This window comes from Cupressus sempervirens, chromosome 7 (genome assembly GCF_028749045.1).
Source record: "Cupressus sempervirens isolate cs-2001-9-10 chromosome 7, ASM2874904v1, whole genome shotgun sequence".
NCBI classification, from domain to species: domain Eukaryota; kingdom Viridiplantae; phylum Streptophyta; class Pinopsida; order Cupressales; family Cupressaceae; genus Cupressus; species Cupressus sempervirens.
This window is the reverse complement of record NC_143124.1, coordinates 224,942,961-224,966,456: the sequence shown is the minus strand read 5'-3', so window position 1 is coordinate 224,966,456 and position 23,496 is coordinate 224,942,961.

Here is a 23,496-nt window from a genome sequence, read left to right as displayed (position 1 = left end):
TTTTCATTTCCATCTTGATTATCTGCTATCATCTTTGAAAACCCTTGACCTCTGACTAATCTCATAGATTGAATTTCGAGATCAAATTCTTGAAGTATGGCCATCCATTTTCCTCTCCTTTCACTAAGTTCATTTTTCATCAAAAGAATCTTTACTACTAGATCAAGTACAATTGCATGCACCTTACTTCTTAGTATATCATGATAGAACTTCTTCACTGCCTTGATTAATGCAAAGGATTGTTTATCAAGGTTTGAATAATTTAGGTTTGTGTTCTTCAGGGAACAACTCATAAAAGCAATTGGTCTTTCATCTTCCTTTTCCCTTTTCTGTGTCAAGATCCCTGCACAAGAGTGTTCAGAGGTAAAGGAATGGATCTTAAAAGACAACACATAATTAGGACTCACCAAAACTAGGGTCATAGAAATGGCAACCTTGATATTTTCAAATGATTTTATTTTTATCTTTGTAACCCACTTCGTCTTAGCCCCTTTTTTAAGTAAATCATTAAGGGGATGAACTATCTCATTCACTTATGAATTTTTGCATAAAATTTATCTTCCCAAAGAAAGACTTAAATTCCTTCTGACTATGTGGAGGTGCTAAAATCATAATTGACTCAACTCATTCCAGATAAATGGAGATTCTGGCTTTAGAAATAACATATCCCAAGATCTTACCTTAAGCAACACCAAATGAACATTTCTTGGGATTAAGAGATATATTGTATTTATGACATCTATTAAATACATGTCTTAGATCAGCAATGTGGATACTTTGATCTTTTGAAAAGATAGTTGGGTGGAAGCATAAACCTTTTTCACTCTTTGTGATATCTCTAGGTGTTTCGGCCGGAAGCCTTTCTGCCAGAACAATTTTGGCCGGAATGGTTATGGCCAAACATACGTGATGGTTTCATGTGCCTTCATGGCTCATACCATTTTGACCAAAATCATTTCGGCCAGAACCCCACACTACAATAAAATCATCGTAAACCTCTTGCGGCTATCATTTTCACTGTTGCGGTTCCTAGGTTACTAGAGAGCAGGTTAAGTGTTTCAGCCATAACTGGTTAGTGTCTTTTTCCTCCCCACTCTTTAATAAATTTTTAACGTGTTTTTTGATTAATAGATGTTAATTGTACTTAAAGTAGTTGTTTTTTACCTATTTTGTGAGCGAAATATTTAAAATTGTTTATTTTTTAATATGTTAAAATTATTTAAATTGTTTTAGATTTTTTTAGAATGCTATTTAAATTAATTTGTTAGCAAAAATGTAGTTAAACATGAGATAAAAATGTAGAAAAACATTAGTTAAAAGTGTAGAAAAACATTAGGTAAAAATATAGAAAAACTTAAGTAAAAATGTCAAAAAAATTAGTTTAAAAATATAGAAAAACATGAGGTAAAAATGTAGAAAAACATTAGTAAAAAATGTAGCAAACCTTTAGGGGACATTGCTCAATTTTTGACATAACCTGATGGATCTAGAGTTGAAACAATAATCTCTTATGATGAAATTAATTTTGATATTAAATACACCTTCTAACATAAACCTATATTAACTACAATCATAGCCCATACCACATTCTAACCATAACATAGGCCCTCTAGTAACCGAATGAACCACACTTAGATATTGATGATGTTCATTTTAAAAACTAGTTATTGTTAGGTAATAATGAGTCTTACATTACCAAACAACACATTAAGATCAGTTAAATGATATGTTTTTAGGTATATTATCCATGCATCTATGTCTTAAGGGGACAAAGGAGTCGTAATAGGTCATACTATTTTTTATAGGTTCTAATAAGTCTTAGTATGTATTATTAGGATATAATAGGCCCTATTAGGTAATGATGATTCTTACATTACCAAATGACACATAACAACCTCATGATACATTTCTAGGTATTTTTATCCATATATATGTTAAGGGGACCTAGGGACTCCTACTAGGTCATTACATCTATTATAGGTTCTAATAGGTATTCATATGTTTACTAGCACATAATAGGTATTGTTAGGTAATAATGAGCCTTACATTACCAAACAACACATTAAGATCACTTATACATTAAATTTTTTGGTATGTTATCCATACATGTGTGTCTTAAGGGGACATACCAATCGTAATAGGTCATACTATTTTTTATAGGTTCTAATAAGTCTTAATATGTATTATTAGGATATAGTAGGTCTTATTAGGTAATGATGATTCTTACATTACCAAATGACACATAACGACCTCTTATGATACATTGCTAGGTATTTTTATCCATATATATGTTAAGGGGACCTAGGGACTCCTATTAGGTCATTACGTCTATTATAGGTTCTAATAGGTATTTATATGTTTACTAGCACATAATAGGTATTGTCAAGTAATAATGAGTCTTACATTACCAAACAACACATTAAGATCAGTTATGTTGCATTTTTCAGTACATTATCCATACGTGTGTCTTAAGGGGACATAGGAGTTGTAATAGCTCATACTATTTTTTATAGGTTCTAATAAGTCTCAATATGTATTATAAGGATATAATAGGTCTTATTAGGTAATGATGATTCTTACATTACCAGATGACACATAACGACCTCTTATGATACATTTCTAGGTATTTTTATCCATATATATGTTAAGGGGACCTAGGGACTCCTACTAGGTCATTACGTCTGTTATATGTTGTAATAGGTATTTATATGTTTACTAGCACATAATAGACTGACATTACTATCAACCTTAATAAAACTATATCCCATTTACTTTATTAACATTCTTAACTCTAATTCAAACTACTAAATTAAGTCATGAGTTCTAAATTGTAAACTAACATTTGCTAACTAAACTCATTTACTTATCGAGTAACAAATTTTTCTATCGCTATGTCCTAACTCTCATCTACACTCCCCATAATCATAAAAGCATTTACATCAAAATCTAGAATTTAGTCAAGAGTTATATTTTTTTATTGCATGTATACATGTGTACACTTAGTTATCATTTAATCAAGAAATTTTTTTAATTTTTTATTGCATATACACATGTACATGTACGAATATTTATTTTTCACATTTGCATGAGCACGTTACAATGTACATTAGATATGGTCTCTAAGATAATTTGTTTTAAAATACATATGTATGTTACATGATTGAATTTAGCACCATACATTTAATGTTTTGTATTTATATGTACGTGTGTTTCAAATTAAATTTAACTTTTAATTATTTTAATTTAAATACACTTGTATGTTTATATTTGTATATATATATGCATGTGTAGATCTCTAGATATTTATCACTCTTGTAGCTTCACATTCATATCCTTAAATTTATTCATATATACATTATGGCATTTGGTTTTGAGGATCGTGCTCCTACATCCTTAGGGGATGCCAGTGGTCATGGTGGGGGTCAGAGTGCTGAGTCTAGTACAACACACAGATTGACCTCCTCCACTCATGATATACAATAGTTATTTAGAGATACAGTTGCGAGATTATCTCATGCTATGCAGGTTTTGGATACCTAAGTTTCCTCTTCTACCATGAGAAGGTCACAATGATGCGAGAGGAGTTATTTTGTATGATTCAGATAGTTGAATCATACAACCCTTTTGATGATATGAGCATTGAGACATTTTATTCTTCTTTATCTCATAGTGTCACTAACACTATGAAGTGCACCCATATTGACACTGAGGTTTCCACCGACATGGTGAAATCCATGTTTCCATCTTATACAGATCATCGCAGAGTCAGAGGCTACTTTACGATGAAGTGTATTGATCCACTCGTCACACCATTGATGTATCCTTGTTGGTTGGCTACTCATCATAGATGGCCATAGAAGGATGAGTTCCCTCTATATTTCTGTAAACAATTGTTTGCAAAATTTCATTTACACTATGATGTTGACTATACAGATTATCTAGGGCATGTTGGGCAAGGTCAGGGGAGACTTTTTGACAAATTTAGACCCGCGGACACTCCTAATCCCATTAGCAAATGGGAAATGGTGGGTCCAAACCTTTTGGTTATGCTGAGAGGTCCATAGATGGTTGTTGCAGGTGAGAGTGTTCCTGATGACACAATTAGGACACAAATTTTTTCGAACATCACCACCATCTCCACATAGTTACACAAGATTTCTTTTGATTGATGTGGTAGATATATGCTACAGTCTCAAGGTACCACTCCCAAAGTTGCATCATCTAGCACACCTATTGATGATTATTATGGAGTTGTAGACATACCTTCTACTGTAGATATTTTTGCAGTCTTAGAGGTGGATGCATTGCATCGTTTGCCATCATATTTAGCATCTGATATTTTAGATGCATATCAAGCATTATATACACTCTCAAGGATTCCACTTCATGAAATGAGCTCTTAGATTAGTCATATTTTGTCATGTATATCAGTCCTAGAGGATTCACAGAGGTAGGAGGACAGTCTTGCAGCTTCTACTGCTCCTGCTGCTACATAGGCCCAAGCTACAGCACCAGCCCCAGCTACTCAAGACCCTACAGTACCCCCCTACTTAGGATCTCAGTGCCAGATAGCCTAGTATATTTACTTCCATGCTTTTAGATCAGGGCCGCACTATTGACTTGGACGCTGATACTATTTTTTCATTACATGATTCAAATATCAATCAGATCGGCAAATCATTACATAATGCTATGGTAAATATCTCTATATATTTAGATTTATTTTTATTATAGTAAATGATATGTCTATATGTTTAAATTTTTGTATATGTGTATGTTTGTGTATGTGTTACAGGGTTTGAGTGATAGTATGTTATGTTTTGTTGATCTGCAGACACCAACAGATCGTATACGTTGTGAGTCCTAGGTATGTTACAGTTTATATATATATTTTATTTATATACATGTAGATCTTGATATAATTTGTCTGTACACATAATTAAATGGTTCAAGTTATCATTTGACACAGGGTTCAGATGCATCTAATAGACCCTTTTGCAGACAAGGCCCAAGATCAGGAGGGGGGATGTAGCTGATTAGAACATATGTGGCCTTTTATTTTATTACACACATGTTATGTCTAGATACATATTTATATAGACACTTTGATGTTTTATATGTTATTTCCACATGCATACATTTTATATCCAAACACTTTGATGTCTTATATATTATTTTCAGATACATGGTTTATATGGACACTTTGATGTTTTATATGTTATTTCCAGATACGTGTTTATATCATGGACACTAAATGATGTTTTATATGTTATTTTCAGATACATGTTTATATGAAGATTTTAATGTTTTATATATGTTATTTCTAGACATTTGATACATGATCTATTTTTATACATTTGATATGGGTACATTATATTCTTCAGATATATGCACATGTATGTTATTGATCTTTTGATGTCTTAATCTTTTATGTAACTTATGTATGTGTTATGCACATGTTTCTATATGTTATTCATCTTAATGCCTTATATTCATGTTTTCAATATTCAAGTTTACATGTATACATATAGTTATTCATCTTAATGCCTTAATCTAAGTATAATTAACTATATAATTTTAATGGTCCATGTACATAAGAATATAACATATACATGTACATAACAACATATAAAGACTATGATCACCTAGAAAGAATGCATGAACTATAACATTTAATTAATAAAAGTTAATATACATATGTATATGTTTTCAATGTTCATGTTTATACATACATGTTACTATTTTTAATGCCTTAATTTAAGTTTAATTAAGTTCTATATATTTATTCTAAGTATAATTAGCTTAATGACATGTCTTAATTAACTGTACAATATATATATTTAATCTAATTATATTTAATGTAGATCATGTATTAACTATATTTAATGACATGCCTTAACTAACTATAATTAACTATATTTAATCTAATTATATTTAATGTCTTAATAATTAACTCTATTTAATGACATGTCTTAATTAACTATATTTAATCTAACTATATTTAACTATATTTAATGACATACATTCTTAATTAACTATAATTAACAACATTTAATTAATAAAATATAATGTATGTAATATGTAACATAGTTCATATAACATATACATGTAAGAACATATAAAGAGTATGACCTAAAGAATACATGTTACAATATTTAATTAGTAAAAGTTAATACATGCAAGAACATAACGATTATATACAAACATAAAGAATGTATCTTATAAGAACATATAAAGATTATATGTACATAAAAAAATTAACAATCATATGTAAGTAAACATAAACAATGTACATATAAATACATACAAATACTAAAGGGGTTGTCTTAAGGAGAGGTCAGGTAAAAGGTGGTACTAAGCGGATGTTCTAATAGGTGGTCTTAAGGGGAGGTCCTAATAGATTGTCTTAAGGGGAGGTCCTAAGACACCTAGTCTTAAATAAGATATCCATGTTGAATTTAAATAAAAATAACAATACATGTCTGATTTTTCATATCCAAGATAAATGATCCAATGTACAAAAATTTATAAAACAAATATCCTGTCAATATTAAATATGAAAGTATAAGAGCTATACAGGCATAGCTCAACTAGAGCTCCACAATAAGTACATAGGTAAACTAGAGCTCCACAAACAATGTATTAATAGGATCCTCTCTACTTTTTATTATCTCTATAAGTTTTTCATGTTCTTCAATAGGCAATTTCCACTTTTGATTTCCACGGCATTCTTTTCTTTGTACTGCTTCAAATTGTAATTTGGTTGCTATAACATGGTTATTGTAGTGTAAAACCTTTTCTCTAGGCTTGTATTCAATAAATTCAATACCACTATCCATTACCCTTGTTTGTTGATAATATGTTTCTTCAATAACAACCGATCCAATTGGATATTATTGTTGATCAGCATCTATAGTTCCTTCTAGCAACTTGTGTTTTACTTTTGTGCATCTTAAAAGATAATAGTCCACATTTTTCGCATTATTTGGCAAGGCTTGAACTACAAAAGTATCTCTTGCTTGTATATAAAAATATAGATAAATATAAATTAATTTTGAAACAAATATACATGTATATTAATATATATATATATATATATATATATATATATATATATGCACACAAACCTACCATAACTAAATCAGAAATGCGCTCATAATCAGCTGAATATATAGGATCATGAATGTCAATGTCAATGTCAACATCTTCAAAAGGAGGCTTTCTAACTATCTCCTTCAAATCCCAATGTGAAACATATCCATTCCCAATATTTTCACATACACTCACTAGATTGTCCTTAATGCAGTCATCACAAAAATATGTTTTCTCTCTTACTTTAATTACTAGAGGTTTATGGTTTCCTATAATCATCACTTTATGTAAACTTCTAATACCAGGAATCATTTGACAATTGTAAGGATTAGATCGATCTATATCTGTTACAAATACAAAAAATAATTGTCATATTTCAAAATAAATATTAAATTAAAAACTCAACTTGATTTGAAAAATACATTAAAAATAAATATAACTTAGTTCACCTTTCACCTCCCAAAAGTAACACTTATTTTATTCAGTATCTCGAGTAGAAAAATGAACTTTGCACCATTCAACAATTTGATTTGTGCTCTCTATCCTATTCCCTATAAGTACATACAATATGCATTTATATATAAAATTTAAAATATATTCTACTAGAGTATTAAACATGTACATTTAAAAAATGCATATATTTACCTGCAAGTTCATGTTGTCGAAGTGCACATTTTATACATCATGCTCCTGCTCTATCATGCTCCCCTTTTCCATGTCCACTTTCAAAGAAATTCCATAAAAACCTAACATTGGTTCTAGCATGTTTCATTGCTAACTAATTAAATGCTTTTGCAGATTTGAATTGTCTTGTGAACATGAAACATGATAAGTATCTACAATTATCCATATACATATATCAAATAGAAATAGACATATGCAAATAAATATAAGTTAAAATAAAGTTAAATAAATGTGTAACTATTTCATGTATACTAACCTACACATCCATCAGACCAAATCCAGTGCTCTGAAACATTTATTCTAGGATTTCTGAGATCTTCAGAGAACATTACAAAACAATGAGCCACATAACTCCTGTCATGAATTCTATCATCACTAATATAGAAATGAACCTCTTTGGTGATGATGCATTCATTTTCATCCAATCTTTCTATCTAATCCACCTCAAATTGTGCATGTCTATAGGTGACTTGCACAAATATTGCAACTTGTTCATAATGATAATATTGGCCTTGGAGCTCTATATGAGGTGCAAATGCATAATTCTCAGAAAAATCTACAACTGAAAGTATACAACCAGGTGGAAAACAATTTTTGGAATCATGAAACTATTTAGCTTGTCATTGTGCACCATGACAATGTTGGATATGTGGATATATCAATGCATGGAACTTGGCCATGAACTCATCATAATGCAATTCACTCTCCTTCAATACATTTTTTATGGATTCATCTCCTTTATTATTTTGGTATCTCATATTCATATCTCATCCATGAAACTAGTGTGGGTTCATTAATATTCTCAACTTGCATAATTTCAGAAAATTTGTGTAAATCTCCACAATCTTCACAGATTTTTGATGCATTGCACTTTGAATTTATCTAAATCTTCTAATTTATCACATAATATGGACCTCACAAATTGTGTTGCACTACTAGGGATGACCAAATTAGGATCAAGTACTACCATAACTTTTTTAAATGATTGCAAGTGTGGACTAAATTCAACATGATTTCTACAACAAGTTTCACACATCTTATTTATGCGTACAAAGGAAGGATGTAAACTCTCAAACATTCTCTAACATATTTTGACATTTGAAAATTCTTGTTTGAATGCTTCAAATAATTCACTTTGAGTTATATCTATGAAATGTTTTGGATGTTCAATTTTGGCCCTTGTTTCTTGATCTTTAATTTGTATAGTATCACATGAAGAAACACGAGAATGTGTGGTCCAAAATTCAAAAACTTGTCTTTTTACTTCTTTAGAAATCCTATCTTTTCAAGGAACTCTACAAATATTCACCCAGTTATTCTCAATGTTATCATCTAGCATATTTCTCGTCTTGATGTATCTCTGGATAGTTCTTCTAGATATATGTAGTACATCAAAAATTGTACATACATATTTTCTATGTGTTAATTTTCTACTAGATATAGTAGTCCTCAATGCTCTGCATGCATTACTCAAATCACCTCCTTGAGTTGTGTTGTGAATTTTGTTATAAGCATTTTGCAAGTTTTCAACTATTGTTTTATTAATGTTATGCACATGGCTTTTCCTATTATCAACACCCAACAACTCTAAACTAGGTCTCATATCTTTTCTCTTAAATAACTTGATAAATAATTATGCCTGTCCAAATATACGTTTATCCTTGAAATATTCATCCCACATGTTCTGACAATGCTTTCTGATAGTGTTATCATTTATCATATCTTTAGATGGAATTTGGTTAAAAAGTAGTTCTTCATCCAAATCCATCAAAATTTTATTCTTTCTAATTTGTCTCTATCAATAGAACTGTCAATTTCTTCCTCTTCATTACTTTCATTTTCTTCATGAATCTCATCCTCTTCAAGAATTTCAGTAGGTTGGTTTTGATTATGTTTTGTATGGCCTTTCATTTTGTCATCTCTTTTTCTATCACATTTCCTTGATCTTTTCCTTTTACTACCCATTGAATATTTCAATCTATAGAAACAAAAATAAATAAATTTAGATTTCACTAAATATCAGCTAATGGTTCAATATATAATACATAAAAATAAAAATAAGTAGACGAGAAAAAAAGCACTTTCAAAATATTCGATCCTTTGCAATATTGATTAAATCTATAGAATAGTTGTTGAAAATTGCTTCAAAATTAATTGTCTTTTGAAAATCCTCTTCCAATTTTTGTTGTCCTGTATATATTTTTTTTTTTAAAAGAAAAACCAATTTTTTTATATCAAACAGTGACATTAACCGCTGGCAGTTTAATTTGCTAACATATTTCTAGCCGGAATAGTTCCAGCCAAAACAGTCTATGTGGCATCCTATGAGGTAGCCAAACAAGTAAAAATTAGAACTTCTATAAACATCTCACTTTGAAGGCCAAATTGACCTACTAAATTGAAGTTTTTTCTAAAACTAAAAATATACTTTTGTAGTTCTCGGAGTCACGATTATGATCATATAATTTTTTTAAAATTTGATTATGAATAATATGTTATAGTTTTAAAATATTACAAGTAGGTATCTTAAGATTTAGGAAGATGTCTATTCAAAAATAAGAAAAAAATAGTAAATCATGTTAAAATTTTTTAAAAAATTGTGCTGCACTAGAGGAGAGAGTCTTCTTCAAGAATATGTAATTTGTTTTAAAAAATACATAGATTTGATGGAAAAAGCTTGATAGGAGAAAAAAATCGTCAATTTTTAATAACTTTGACTTTGACTAGTTATAGCTTCAAAAAGATTAGCCGAATTTTAATTTTTCTTTTTTGGTGCACTAGGTATACATGTTAGCTCTCATATATTCCAAAATCAAAGCAAAATATGAAACTTTACATATATTTGTTTGACGGCAAAATAACTCTATATTTTTAGTATTTTTTAAAAATTTAAAAATACACTTTAAAAATTAAAAAATAAATAAAATTTTTACTCAATTTAAAAAAAAAAAAATTATAGACATAAATGTCATCCAATTTTACACATTTCATTAGTTTACATCATCTTCAAATTCTATGCACAAATGCCACTTTTATTTCGTTAAAGTTGAAGACTTTAAATTTTGATATCACTTCTTCTTTATAAAAGGTGACACAGGTTTGTGCTTTTACCCAGTCCAGTCATCCATGTAGATGAATATACATTTGTTAATCAATCCTTTGAAAGCTTCATCTATCACTTGTTGAAATGTTGCTCCTGCATTAATCAATCCAAAGGGCATTCTTCTATAGGCAAAAGTTCCCACTTCGTTGTGAAAGTTGTCTTTAGCGTATCTTCTTCATCGACCATCACTTGATTATATCCTGAGTAGCATTTAGCTGTTCCCTTTCCTCTTCAATCTTTTCAACAAGGTTGGATGTTTCTAGAAAATTTTGGCTTTCTGTGAGTTTAGCTATTGAGGTCATTTTATCCTTGTTTTCCATGATGTGTGTCAATACCTTTGCTACTACTTCTTGACATGATGGGCATTTGAATTCTGAGTGACTAACTATATACAACTGGAAAAATACTAGGAGGAGGAGAAAACTGGGATCAGCTTCCTCTCCTAAACATTGTAAATTAGTCATCATAACTGTGTCACGGTTTCACTTTTAGGCACTGGTAGTTTTGGTTCTTTATCTTGATCTTGAGATGCATTGGTTGGAACTGTATCCAATACCATTACTTTGTATGAATCCAAATCCGATTATAAGAATGCTATCTCATTTGGGGAATTACATTTTGTGATTATTGTTTTTAATTTGGGCTCAACATCTATCTTGATTTGATTGTTCAATCTTTTCATGGCAACCACAACTGAGTGAAGTCTATAGAAAAGTATCCTCTTAAACATTTTTTCCATTCTCTACTCAAGAGTAATTTGTATGTTTCTAGGATATCCACCACATGTATATCAATGACGTCCTAAATCTAAGGGTCAATTGTTAACTATATTTGCACATGTTTCAATACACTAATGACTTTTACCTTTATTTTATCCAGCTATATTACTATTTGATTGGAGGGTTGAGGACTATCTTCTAGCTTTTGGGCTATTGATAATGGCATGATGCTACATGAAGCTCCTAAATCAATCAAGAAATTGTGAAGATTCTTCCCATATATCTTGATTCTTAACAAAAATGAGGGTACCTCAACTTTTTCTTTGGACATGGTGGGCATTGCTTCTATAGCATTCAATTGTTGAGATACTATCATTTGAGGAACAATATTCACATTATGGGAAAATTTTGTATGATCCAATGTCTTCATAAGAGCTTCTCATTGTTGTGCACAATTCTATAACATGTCAAACATGTGGACATGTCGGCCTTAGTCCTTTTCAAGTCCTCTACCACATTATACTTTTTAGTAGATCAAGCAACATTGTTCAATATTTTTGGTACATTCACTTGATTCTAATTTTGTTGCACTCCATACACTGGTCTTACTAGTGGAAAATTGTTACTTGCTCTTGGATCAGGTGGAGTTGCTTGCAAAGATGGAGCAATTCCATCTGTCAAGGGATCCTTTCTATTTCTAAGATTGTATGTATTTTGATTATTATTGTGAAAGGACAACATCTCGTCATGTTGAAGGTCTGGTTCTTGGCTAAATGGGAATGAGAATTCCTCACTTTCTAGTTGTTCCACTTGTGCATTATGTGCAGAATCATAGGATTCCAATAGCATAGCATTGAATTGTATAGGAGGAGGATTGTCATTTACCTGTGAGTTTTGATTCACCTCCTGATTGCCATTGTAGTATGAACCATCATTTTTAGGTGCATTTTGTCTATCATCATACTGACTGATATCAACATACTTGGCATTGTTGTTGTTATTAGTAGGAATGCTTCCATTATTTAGATGGGTGTTCCATTGTCGATTCTACCTTTAGAAGCCATTGTTGTGATTAGGGGGATTGAAGTTGTTCCCTCTGCTATTATTTCCTACATTGTTATTATTCCCATTGAAATTTTTGTTGAAAATTTGGCCAAAATTGTTGTTATAGGGACTAGCATTGTTTCTTTGGAAGTTGTTATTATGTAGTTGTTACAATCTAAGACGTGTCAATTTGTTTTTCATTTGTGACATAGTATTTTTCATTCAACCAACTTTTGAAATGAGGTTATTATCTATTTCCATAAGAACTGTTGCCTTTTGTTCAAAGAAAGCTATTTTTGGAGGTTCGTACCCTGGATATGTTATCGTGAAACTCTATGGAGTGGGTGCTTGCTATAGTGGAACTAGGTTCATAGGTATGAACTGGCTAGGCACTATGGGGCACTCCCATGGGGTATGTTGGCATCATAGTGACTGCTTGTATTGGAAGCATCATCACTTCTCCTTTAGGATTAACTTGCTTCATGAATGTGATTGCTTCTACAAAGACTTTGTCTAATGTGTCAATATCACCTAGAGGAAGTCTTCTCAGAAAGATTGCTATAAGGGCATCCATAACATTCATATAAATCTAAATAGTAGCTCCAACTAGTATAGTGTATGGCATTTCCAACTTGGGGTACGCCATATGAAAGTGATGGTTGAAGCATGAAACTATCTTAGGTGGATCCCTTTTAATTGATATAAATTGTTGATGTATCACAACTGGGTTGATGAAAGTTTTGAATTGTTCTAGGAATAATTTTTTGAAAGTATCCCAATCTCTAATACATCCTACTGGCAAGTTAACGTACCAATTAAAGAAAATTTCCCCCAAAGAATAGGGAAATAAATGAAGAACCACATCCTTATTAGCAATCTACTTTCGATTTCAAATTTTCTTGAAAAATTTGACATGATCTTTAGTAGTTCATGTTTCTCCATAAATGAACCTTGGGCAAAAAATTTTAGGATTCTTGGGCAGGTCATGGAGTGCACCTCTCAAGTTAATGGGTGAGTCCACTGCATTTTCAAAAAAGGCCATTGGAGGATTTTGTGGACCTAAAGGTAGCTAGGATGGTGGTGGGACTGCTAGAGTATGTGGAGGTCCACCTAGTGGTTGAATGGTTGGCAAAGTAGAACAAGAGGAAAAAATGTTGAATGGAAGTGGTGGGGTTCAAGGTATTCCTTTATCACTATGTGTCTTATGAAAGTGAGTAAGCTAGAGAAACTCTTGTGCACTTGGCCAAGACCTTAATGCTGATTGAAATGAGGATTTTGGATCAATATCCTCTAGTTTGCATCAATTCTAGAAAAGGCACACCTCTGCAGAAGTACACTTTCTCACTAGTTTGGTACACCATAGAATTTTGAATACCTGCACACCTGTGTAGCTGCAGACCTGCAGACCTACAAATAGCTGTGGACCTACGGACCTGCACACCTGTGCACTTGAATTCCTGAAAAACTCATAAATTTTTTTGAACTTGTGTGAAGCATAGATTATTGCAAAAGTGTAAAATTTTGAAACTTTGAAAAATTATCCTCCTTTTTGGGAGTCTAAAGGGAGTAAAATGTAGGCCCTCCTTCTAGTGCCACTTATATTGGGAAGTCATTATGGATGAGGTCAATGGTAGGAATCCATAGCACAATTCCTCTCTTGAAAAGCTAATCTTTTGGGATCAACTCCAACATTCAGTATTTGTCTTGAGATGTACCAAAATCTGCTCAGTTGAAGATAAATGTGATTTTTCACAAGGAGGCCTTTGTTGGTTCTATCTTGATCTTGGAATGAAGTAAAATCTATTTTCTATCTCAAAATAACACACAAAAGAACAATGTTTTTTGTATTTTCTAGTTTTTTAATGAAAGCAATCTAACAATGCAACTAAAATGAGTTCTTATTCTAACAAGGGGTTAGCAAAGAAAATAATAGAACTAAAAGAAAATAACATGAAACTAAAAATCCTAACGGACATAACCCACAGAAAACTACATGCTGCGAGTTAAGCTTTCAAATAAATCAACAGGTAACTAATCAAAATAGGAGCATGGCTTCCTAGAATCCACTGATGCAATCGTCAATGGGAAACTTTAACAATTTTATGATATTTCACCTTTCATCAAATTGCAAGGCCATAGAAAGTGCACTCATGTGAGACAAAAAGTTATGCAGACACAATTCAATGATCTCTTCTCAAGCTAGATATGTCAGTGGAATTCGTAAACCTATAGCAAACACTAGAATTAATAGATCACACAACCAGACACAATGCAATAAACCTTTGGCTCAATCACAATCTCATGAATAAAATCCACAAAACAATGACACATTCAGGAAAGAATCACTACACTCCAAATGTGAGCACCAAAAGCATAATTTTATTGCATAATAATGGTGGCCCATGTTAGATTTTACAATGGGGTATTTAGAAGAAATCATCTCCTTCCATATTTTATTCATTAATTGGATGCATGAGCCCTTTACATGTCAAAAAGAAAAAGAAAACATGAGAGAGAAAGTAGGAGGAAGCCTTTAGTCAAAGTAGGAGTGTCTAGAGGTGCCAAAATTGAAAGCTGGTCCTTCACTAGGTCTGTGTTGAAGTTAAACTATCGTCAGAATGTGTTCCCGATGCATGGAAAGCATTATTTTTGGAACAACTAGTTAACTGTCAGTGCACTTTTGAATTGTAGAGCTACAGACCTATGTACTTGCACACCTAGGGACCTACGGAGCTATGGACCTATAGATCTACATAGTTATAGACATCAACTAGTTCAAAATCTCAAAATTTTACTAAGTGTCAAAATTGAAATTCTGGCATTTGGGTTTTGTTCTTCCTCATCCCAAAGCTATGTTTGGATGTTTTCCCTTGAATTTCTCTATCATCTTAGTAATATTAACTAAATCTAGAAGATCTAAAGCCTCATATTTATCTTTTACCTTCTATTTGTAGTTGTTTACCACAATGCTTCTTCTAAGGTCTTGTTAAAATTCTCTACTACCACCTCAACTAGAAATAGCTTCTCTCATTCTTCATCCTCAAAAATGTCCAAGCATGCACAACTATACAGTTTCTCTACTTCCAAATTTTGCTAATGGGCTTGGTCCTTGAGCCGATGGATCTCCTCGTGTAATGTTCCCATTACTTTATTGCTTTCCACTATCTTTTTTATCAATTCATCGATCATATCTATCTCTTCTCTGGTATATACATCGATCAAAGTGCAGTACCTTTGCCACTTTATGGTTTGTAGAGTGTGCAAATCCTTACTCTAGGCCTATACCTCATCCATGATATTGAAGTCCTGCTTCAAAATTGCCACAATCTTATTCACATTCTCCTACATAGCATGCAGTAACTTCAAATTCCTTGTAATTATCATAACACCTCTATCCTCAAGGCTTTCTTGCCACTCCTAAGAAGCCTTCAAAAATGGGTCTAATTGTACACCTCCTTCTTCTCTAAGTATGGTATTTAGAGTCTCCTTGAGGTGCTCAGGATCGAGAGGACCAACAACTTTGGCAAGATATCCCTTTAGGATCTCAACTTGCCTTCAAAGTTCTTGGAGTTTGGCCTCCTCTTGCTCCATATACTTGAGGACCCCTTTAACTGCCATGGTCATCATTTCTTGGCCTAAATCCCATGTAGGCCTTCCCAACACAACATCCTTCAATTCAATCCTTGAGGCTAAGGCCTTCTGCATCTACGCTTTTGGGAGGGAGAGCCAGTTGTGCAAATAAATCCTAGCTCTATATGGTGGTGACAAATGCCAATGGTCTTGCCTCATGTGATGGAGACTCAATTTTTTTTAAGATCTCTACAATATCACAAATGTCATCCTATGAAGCATGAAATTGAGGCTTAGTACTCCTCATTATTTCCTTTTGCATCCATCTCAAGATGTGTTTTTCTACAGACTTAGCTCTTGATGATGAAGGGATATGTTCAACTACCTCCTTCCCTTTATCACTCTTTCTTGGAATTGTCTCTTATTATAAGGACTCCCCTTCTATAGCTTCAATCTCCGTGGATCCTATAGCTTGCACCTCAATGTATTGGGAAGGTGGTTGAGAATATTCCACCATTTTTCCTTCCTTTTACACTTCATTATTAGCCATTTGTTCCAGTCACTCCTCTAATGATGGCTCCTTATGAACCTATTCTTCTTCTAAAGCCTGAGGTGGAGGAGTCATCGAACCACTATCAGCCACCATTTGTGGTGGAGATGGGGGAGTAAGATCAAGACCTTGCATATCTGGTGGCATCTACATCCTATCTTCATGTTGAAGTTCACCTATAGAGGTGTCCCTAATCTTATCCCTAATTAATTCTATACCTACAGGCATAAAATCAAAATTTGATATAGAGAAAACACCATCACCCTCTTCACTTTTCTCATCCACCCATTGTTGTACTTCATCTTCCGAAGAAGAGAGTTCTAAGGGTTCTACTTGGGTGGATGGTGAGGTACCCTTGGTACTCTTTCTTCTTTGCAACATTTTGGCTCTTGCTAGCTGAGTTCTTCCCTATAGAGGCACTTGTTCCTCCTCCTCTTTTGATTTTATTTCTTCATCTTCTTCATCTTCATTTGGAATGGTTTTGGGAATAGATGTATCAGGCACTAATCTTCTACTAATCCTTTACCTTTTCTTCATCTAAATCTTAGCCTTTTTCTTTTGTTTCTTGGGGACTGAAGGAGAATTTGGCTCTTCTTGCACAAGAGGAATGGAAGCTTGTGGAATCTCTCCCTCTTCTAGTTGATTAGACACAATGAGAGGCAACTGCAGTTCATCCTAGACTTGAGTAGCTTTAGTATCTTGGGACCCTTATGGACTCTATTCCTGCTACTGCGGAGATGCTTTTTTTGTATATTTTTATCCTTAAATCATTTCAGGGGAGGTCCTCTTTCTTTAATTCTTTCCCTTCCTTTCAGGATTATGATAGTATCTAATCAAGCGATCTAGATGGTACATGGTCTTTGTCCTGATGGGAGACTGGGCCACAAAGGTAGGAATTATGACTTTCTTTCCTCTACCTCTTTCTAGGTGAGCATGTGTATGGACGATCACTATATCAGGAATTGGATCAAGCATAAAAGGTTTCTTGATCCAATTATTTCTCATTCTGAGGACATGCCTCACTCAATGATTAATATCCTCTCCTATCTCCCTATCAACCTCAACATTCATAATGGGTCTTTCACCAATTTTGTTAGCATTGAATAGGGGGTCTGATAACTCCTTGGAATCCTATTGCCTTATCTCCTTCAGGATGTTTAACTAGAGAGCCTTTTCTACTAGATAAAAAGTCATCATACAATAGTCCCTTATGTGAACATCATAGTTGTTTGTGGCATTCATCTAGTGACCCTCAATAGCATCCTCGTGATGGAAGTCTTTTCCTACTAGACTCTCCACTCCCCCAATATTGTCAAAATATGGCTGAGGAGAGTTGTACTCTTCAAGGGGATAGTTCTCCCACTCCCACTGAAAGGAAGGAATGTCCTACTTGCTTTTCACCTGATTTTCTCCAATGACCAATGGTGACGTCCAACAAGGTCTCTATTGTCTCTTTATTTTCTCATAGGTCAACTCAATCTACTAGGAAATCTCTAATAGCACAAGTTTGTCACTTGGGTATCTTTGGAGCTTCTTAGGATTAATGGAGGCACTAGCTACCTGAAGATATGTGAACATTTTGAACTAGATGAAGTAGGCTCAGAGAACTAAAATCTATTCTTTGGATTCATCGAATAACCTTTTCCCATAGTCTCCTTCAGTGAATTGAATGATCACAAAGATGAACGCATCATTCACGATTATGTATTCCTTGCTCGATGCTGACAGTTTCTTCTTCACTAGCTGAGGGTAGATTATGTATGGGTAGTCATTAGGATCCTACATACTACCTCTCTTGTACAAACTGGGATAGTTTGTTGCCCTTGCTGCAAGCAGGTACACTATGTAAGAAGTCATGTAAAAATTCTTCTTATCCTTCACCATCCTTAGTTTCTCACACAAGTTTTCACTTAGTGTGGTGGCCCAGTCCAATGGTATCTTTCCCTATCTAATGGTCTCAATGAAGTTGATCATAATGGTACTGAGGTGGCCCAATGCAAGTAAGTCCATGACTCTGCTCAAGAGAATGATAAAGTATTCAATTTCTTCCTTCATATATCCTTGAGCCATGTCTACTTTATTGATTGTGCTTCCTCAAGGAGGTTTCTTGATGAGGTAAGAGGTTTGTATGATGTCAATTGCCTCCTCTTCATGCTCCCTATACCATATTTTTGCTATTTCATATGAGAGTTTTTTGAACTGGTCTGCTCTTGGTAGATGGAAGACCTTCTCAATGTTATCGGGTCATAGATACAACACCACCTCTTTGGGTGACACTTTTGAGTACTCTTTCATTAGGAACAAAATGTTGTGATAGGGCCATTATTAGTTTAGTCGATTTTAATGACATGGGGTGTGACACTGCATTTACCAATATGGAATGGATCAATGCGGATACCAAGGCTAATCTCTCTATTGGCCTATTGCAAATTCTTAGGAATTCACCTAGATCTGTATGCCCTAAATCAGTATCTTAGATGTTTGCATGATCATCATGGAATCTTGACTTAGAGGGTACGCCTTGGAATTTCAAAACTATGGGTTTGGGTGCTACTCTGAATGTGGAAGCCATTTGATCACCTGCACGTCATGAGAGAAATTATTTTTATTAGTTCAAAGTAATAAAGACTAGAAATAAAACATAAAAGCTCTTAATTTGAATAAACATAAAGGAAAATAAAATGCCCAGTTTGGGCATTTTAATTTAATTTTATATTATTTTTTATTTTTTTAAATTTTTAAATTTTTATACATTTTTATTTCTATTTTTAAAATTTTATATATATATATATAATTTAAATCACCTAAAAAAAGTGTGTAGGGCACAAGGTGCGTCTCGGGCCCATGAGGCATGTTGTGGGTCCACGAGGCTCTCCAGGCGCAAAGCGTCACGGGCTCAAAGTGTACTATGTGAGTGAAGTAGTTGGGGAGGCGAGGGGTTGTTCCATGTAGGGTGGATCATCTAAGGTATTTTATTGGTGGCACCACATAGTATTATTTTAGCACTGTGGGCATTTTAGGTCTATGCCACATGTGGAGCACCGTAGGTGCGAAGTACCATGGCAGTAGCTTTTGGAGACTGTGGGCATGAGTGCCATGGTGGTAGAGTAGTGTTTAGCACTGAGTGCAAAGTGTTAAGTACCAATCGTAGATTGTTAAGAATTGAGAGCAAGGTGTTAAGTGTTAAGCACAGAGTGTTAAGCATCGAGTGGAAAGTGTTAAGTGTCGAGTGCAAAGTATTAAGCACATACCTTGTGCGCTAATTAAAGCACCAATAAAAAATGAAAAAAACAATTTTGAGTGTTAAAAAAGGGGGGGAGGGGTTTTATAACCCCCCTGTGTTTGGTAGGGTGCACGACGTGCTTCGGTGCGGGTGCACCAACACGGAGCGTGCATGATTACACATGTGAATGATTATTTTCTTTTTTCTTTTTTTTTTTTTTTTGAGTTTTTAAATTTATAAATTTTTATTTTTTTTCAGTTTTATGATTTTTTTTGTCCTTTTCATTTTTTTTGATTTTTTGTGCTTTCCTAATTTTTTGGTTTTTTGGTTTTTTTAATTTTTTAATTTTTTGTGTTTTTCAAATTTTTTAATTTTTTAGTGTTTCCTAGACTGTAATTTTGTTAACTTCTAATATTTTCTCTTGACTCTCAAACTCTGAGTCTGGTAGTTGGAAAAACAAAGTAGGGGGTCCCCATTCCTAGTGAGCAATGGGGCATGTGTTGTGAGACCACAACCCATATCAACAAGAAAAAAAATGTCACTATATATTATTTTTTGACCAATTCCTCTAGAATTCTCATTCTCCTTTTCATTTTCAACTTGAATTCATCAAAACATGTATTCATTGCAATATCAAAATTTTATCCCAATTGAGTAATAAACTCATTGATTTTTCATGTTACAAGTTTTCCTTGTTCCCATAAAATAGTACCTATACCAGAAAAATACTTTTGAATATAAAACAATGTACACAATTAGAGAACCAAATTTTCACATTGAATTCTTCATCTTTCTTATTGATGATAAGCTTTCTCCTAGTTGTAACATTTCTAGCTTGGCAAGATCATACTCATGGTCTTTCAACACTATCTTCCACGCTTGGTCCACATACATGCTCGACACACTATTAATCTTCTATATTGATAAAATTTGTGAGCAATAACTCTCACTACAAATTCTATAAGTTGACCAGAAATTCTGTAAGTTGACCAGAAATTCTTCAAGCATCGTATGGTTTTCTTCCTATCTAAGGTTGGATAGCTAGTAACCCTATGCATTGTTATCTTCATGATTTCTATTGGTCCATCCTATAGCTAGTACTTCCTATCATGAATCCTACTTAGAACAAATTTGATCCACTCCATTCTAAAATTTCTCAAAAATTCTATGGCTCAAGTTAACCCTATCCCATCAACAATTTTAAACTCATCCTTCAAGGTTCCTTTATCACATAGCTTCTCATAAGCTTTTCTGATTTCATAGTCTCCTACTTCTCCAATCTTACACATTGAAAAACTTCTAACATCATGAATCATGATGACTTTAGGTGGTATCAAGGATAACACACCCATTGAATCTCCTTTAACAATAATTTATGATGTAGCACAAAATTTAGGTGGATGATAGGTGCCACTCTTCAAAAAATTAACTTTACTAACCTTTTGGGTCATTTCCAATGGTTAATGAAGCTGTCATAGTCATAACTAGAGTTTGATGAATTTCCTTCTCTGGATACTTGGGACTCAATCACACTTTTGTTCAACCTTCTTGATCAATTCACTTCTTGAAATCTCTAGTAGTTGCTTGAATTTTCTTTACTTCTCAATCACTCGGAGCTCTTCAAAAATCTAGATGCAAGGTATGACATAATGTATTTGAAATCTATTATATAACTCATCTTTTGATTCATTAGGTTTTCAATTAATGTTGCATACATTGTTGAGTTGAAATGAGCTAGCACAATGTTTTAGTCTCTTCCATATCCCTCAGTCTCTGGTAGAATACTTAGTCTATGTTGTAATGCTCAGTCAACACAAACATATTTACTGATACTCAACAACCTTTCACAAAATTTGTTCTCTTACAACTTATATATGCAACTATGAACTTTTGGCTCACATTTATGTAAGGAACTTATGTAAGATACATTAATTAAGTACATAGCTACAACCCTACCTCTTTTTCTTAGTTAGAGATGACATGATCAGCTACTCCATTGGATTGGGAAACCTCAAATCTATTAACTTTACTAATTCCATTTTCTATTTTATATTTCTATTTCTTGTTCATTTTTTCCTCACTTTATTAATATTTGCTAAATTTGTTTTCCTTTATCCTTTATCTGATTTTATGAATGTGCTTGAGTCCTGCAATGCTTGCTTTGATGTCAAAACTTGTGACTTTTGGAACATGCATTATTAGATGCGTTATTCTTCTTTCTCTAATTTGGCTAGTAGGGTTTTGTCTTCGATCTACATTCAAATTATCTATGCCCATATTTTTTATAGTTGTAATAGTATCCTTTAAATCTAGGCATGGTAGGTTCATTTCTCAATTTTGTCCTACACTCATGTATCTTATGTCCTTGTTTCCTGCAATAAAAATAATAACAATAAAATTAGGTTTGGAGTTTTGCATACCATGTTTACTTAAACAGATATTTGCAATATGACTAATATTTCCATAGTGATAGCAAGTTAGCTTGCCTTTTGGCTTTGCATTTCTCATTTCTCTATTCTTGGATGATTTTCATTTCTCTATGCATGAATAACTTGATCCATTTGAGCATCTTGATGAAATCATAAGGTCTTAAAAATATTTCATTTCTTGCTTAGGTTTGTTGCACTTTTCCATAGTTTCCTTTTGATTCTTTACTTCCTTCTTCAATATCTCATTGTGAGATTTCAAGTTTGCAATGTCCACATCGTTGTGATTTAGTATCTAATTAGCAGTATTTAGTTGATTCATAAGATCTATTTATGTATTTATGATCTTTTGTACATCAAAGATCCTTTCTTAAAGTCTGGTACCCACTACCCTCTTTTCATCTTTAGCTATAGTTCTACCTTCTTCAGCTTTCTTTCTCTATTCAATTACTTTACATAATCTTACTAATTGGTTATCATTTTCTCCTTTTATTTCCCTTATCTCTTTAATGAGAAGCGTGTTCCATTCAAGTAGTTCAGTAGATGCTTTGTCATTAGAATTGATTAGGTCAAATAGTCCTTCATATTCAACTTATTCATAAGAGAATTGATTTATCTGGATGGAAATTTTGTTTTTCCTTTTTAGTGAATCCTTCATATACTTTCTTTCCTTCTCTATTTTTTGTAGTGTGAGTTGGATATTGATCACCTGATTTTCAATAGTCTTTCCCAGTTTGAAAGCCTCCATATTCCAAGACCTAATATATAACCCTTTAAGCTTCCTTCACAGAACTAAGATTTCATACACTTTATTGATTTATGGAGGATTAAAATAGGTACTAAGAGAAGGTAGTGAATCAAAATCTATTGAAATTTATGCCTTTTCATATATTCATCCACATCCAATAATAGAAAGTATGCATGTAATGTAATAAATGTAAACTTGTTGTAACATGTAAATGAATTCAATCACATGCATGAAAGTAATAACACATAACACAATATTTACTACCTAGAAGCCCTCTAAGGTGAAGGTAAAACTGGGGTGGGGATGAAACCCACAAACATTCACAACTGTAGTATTA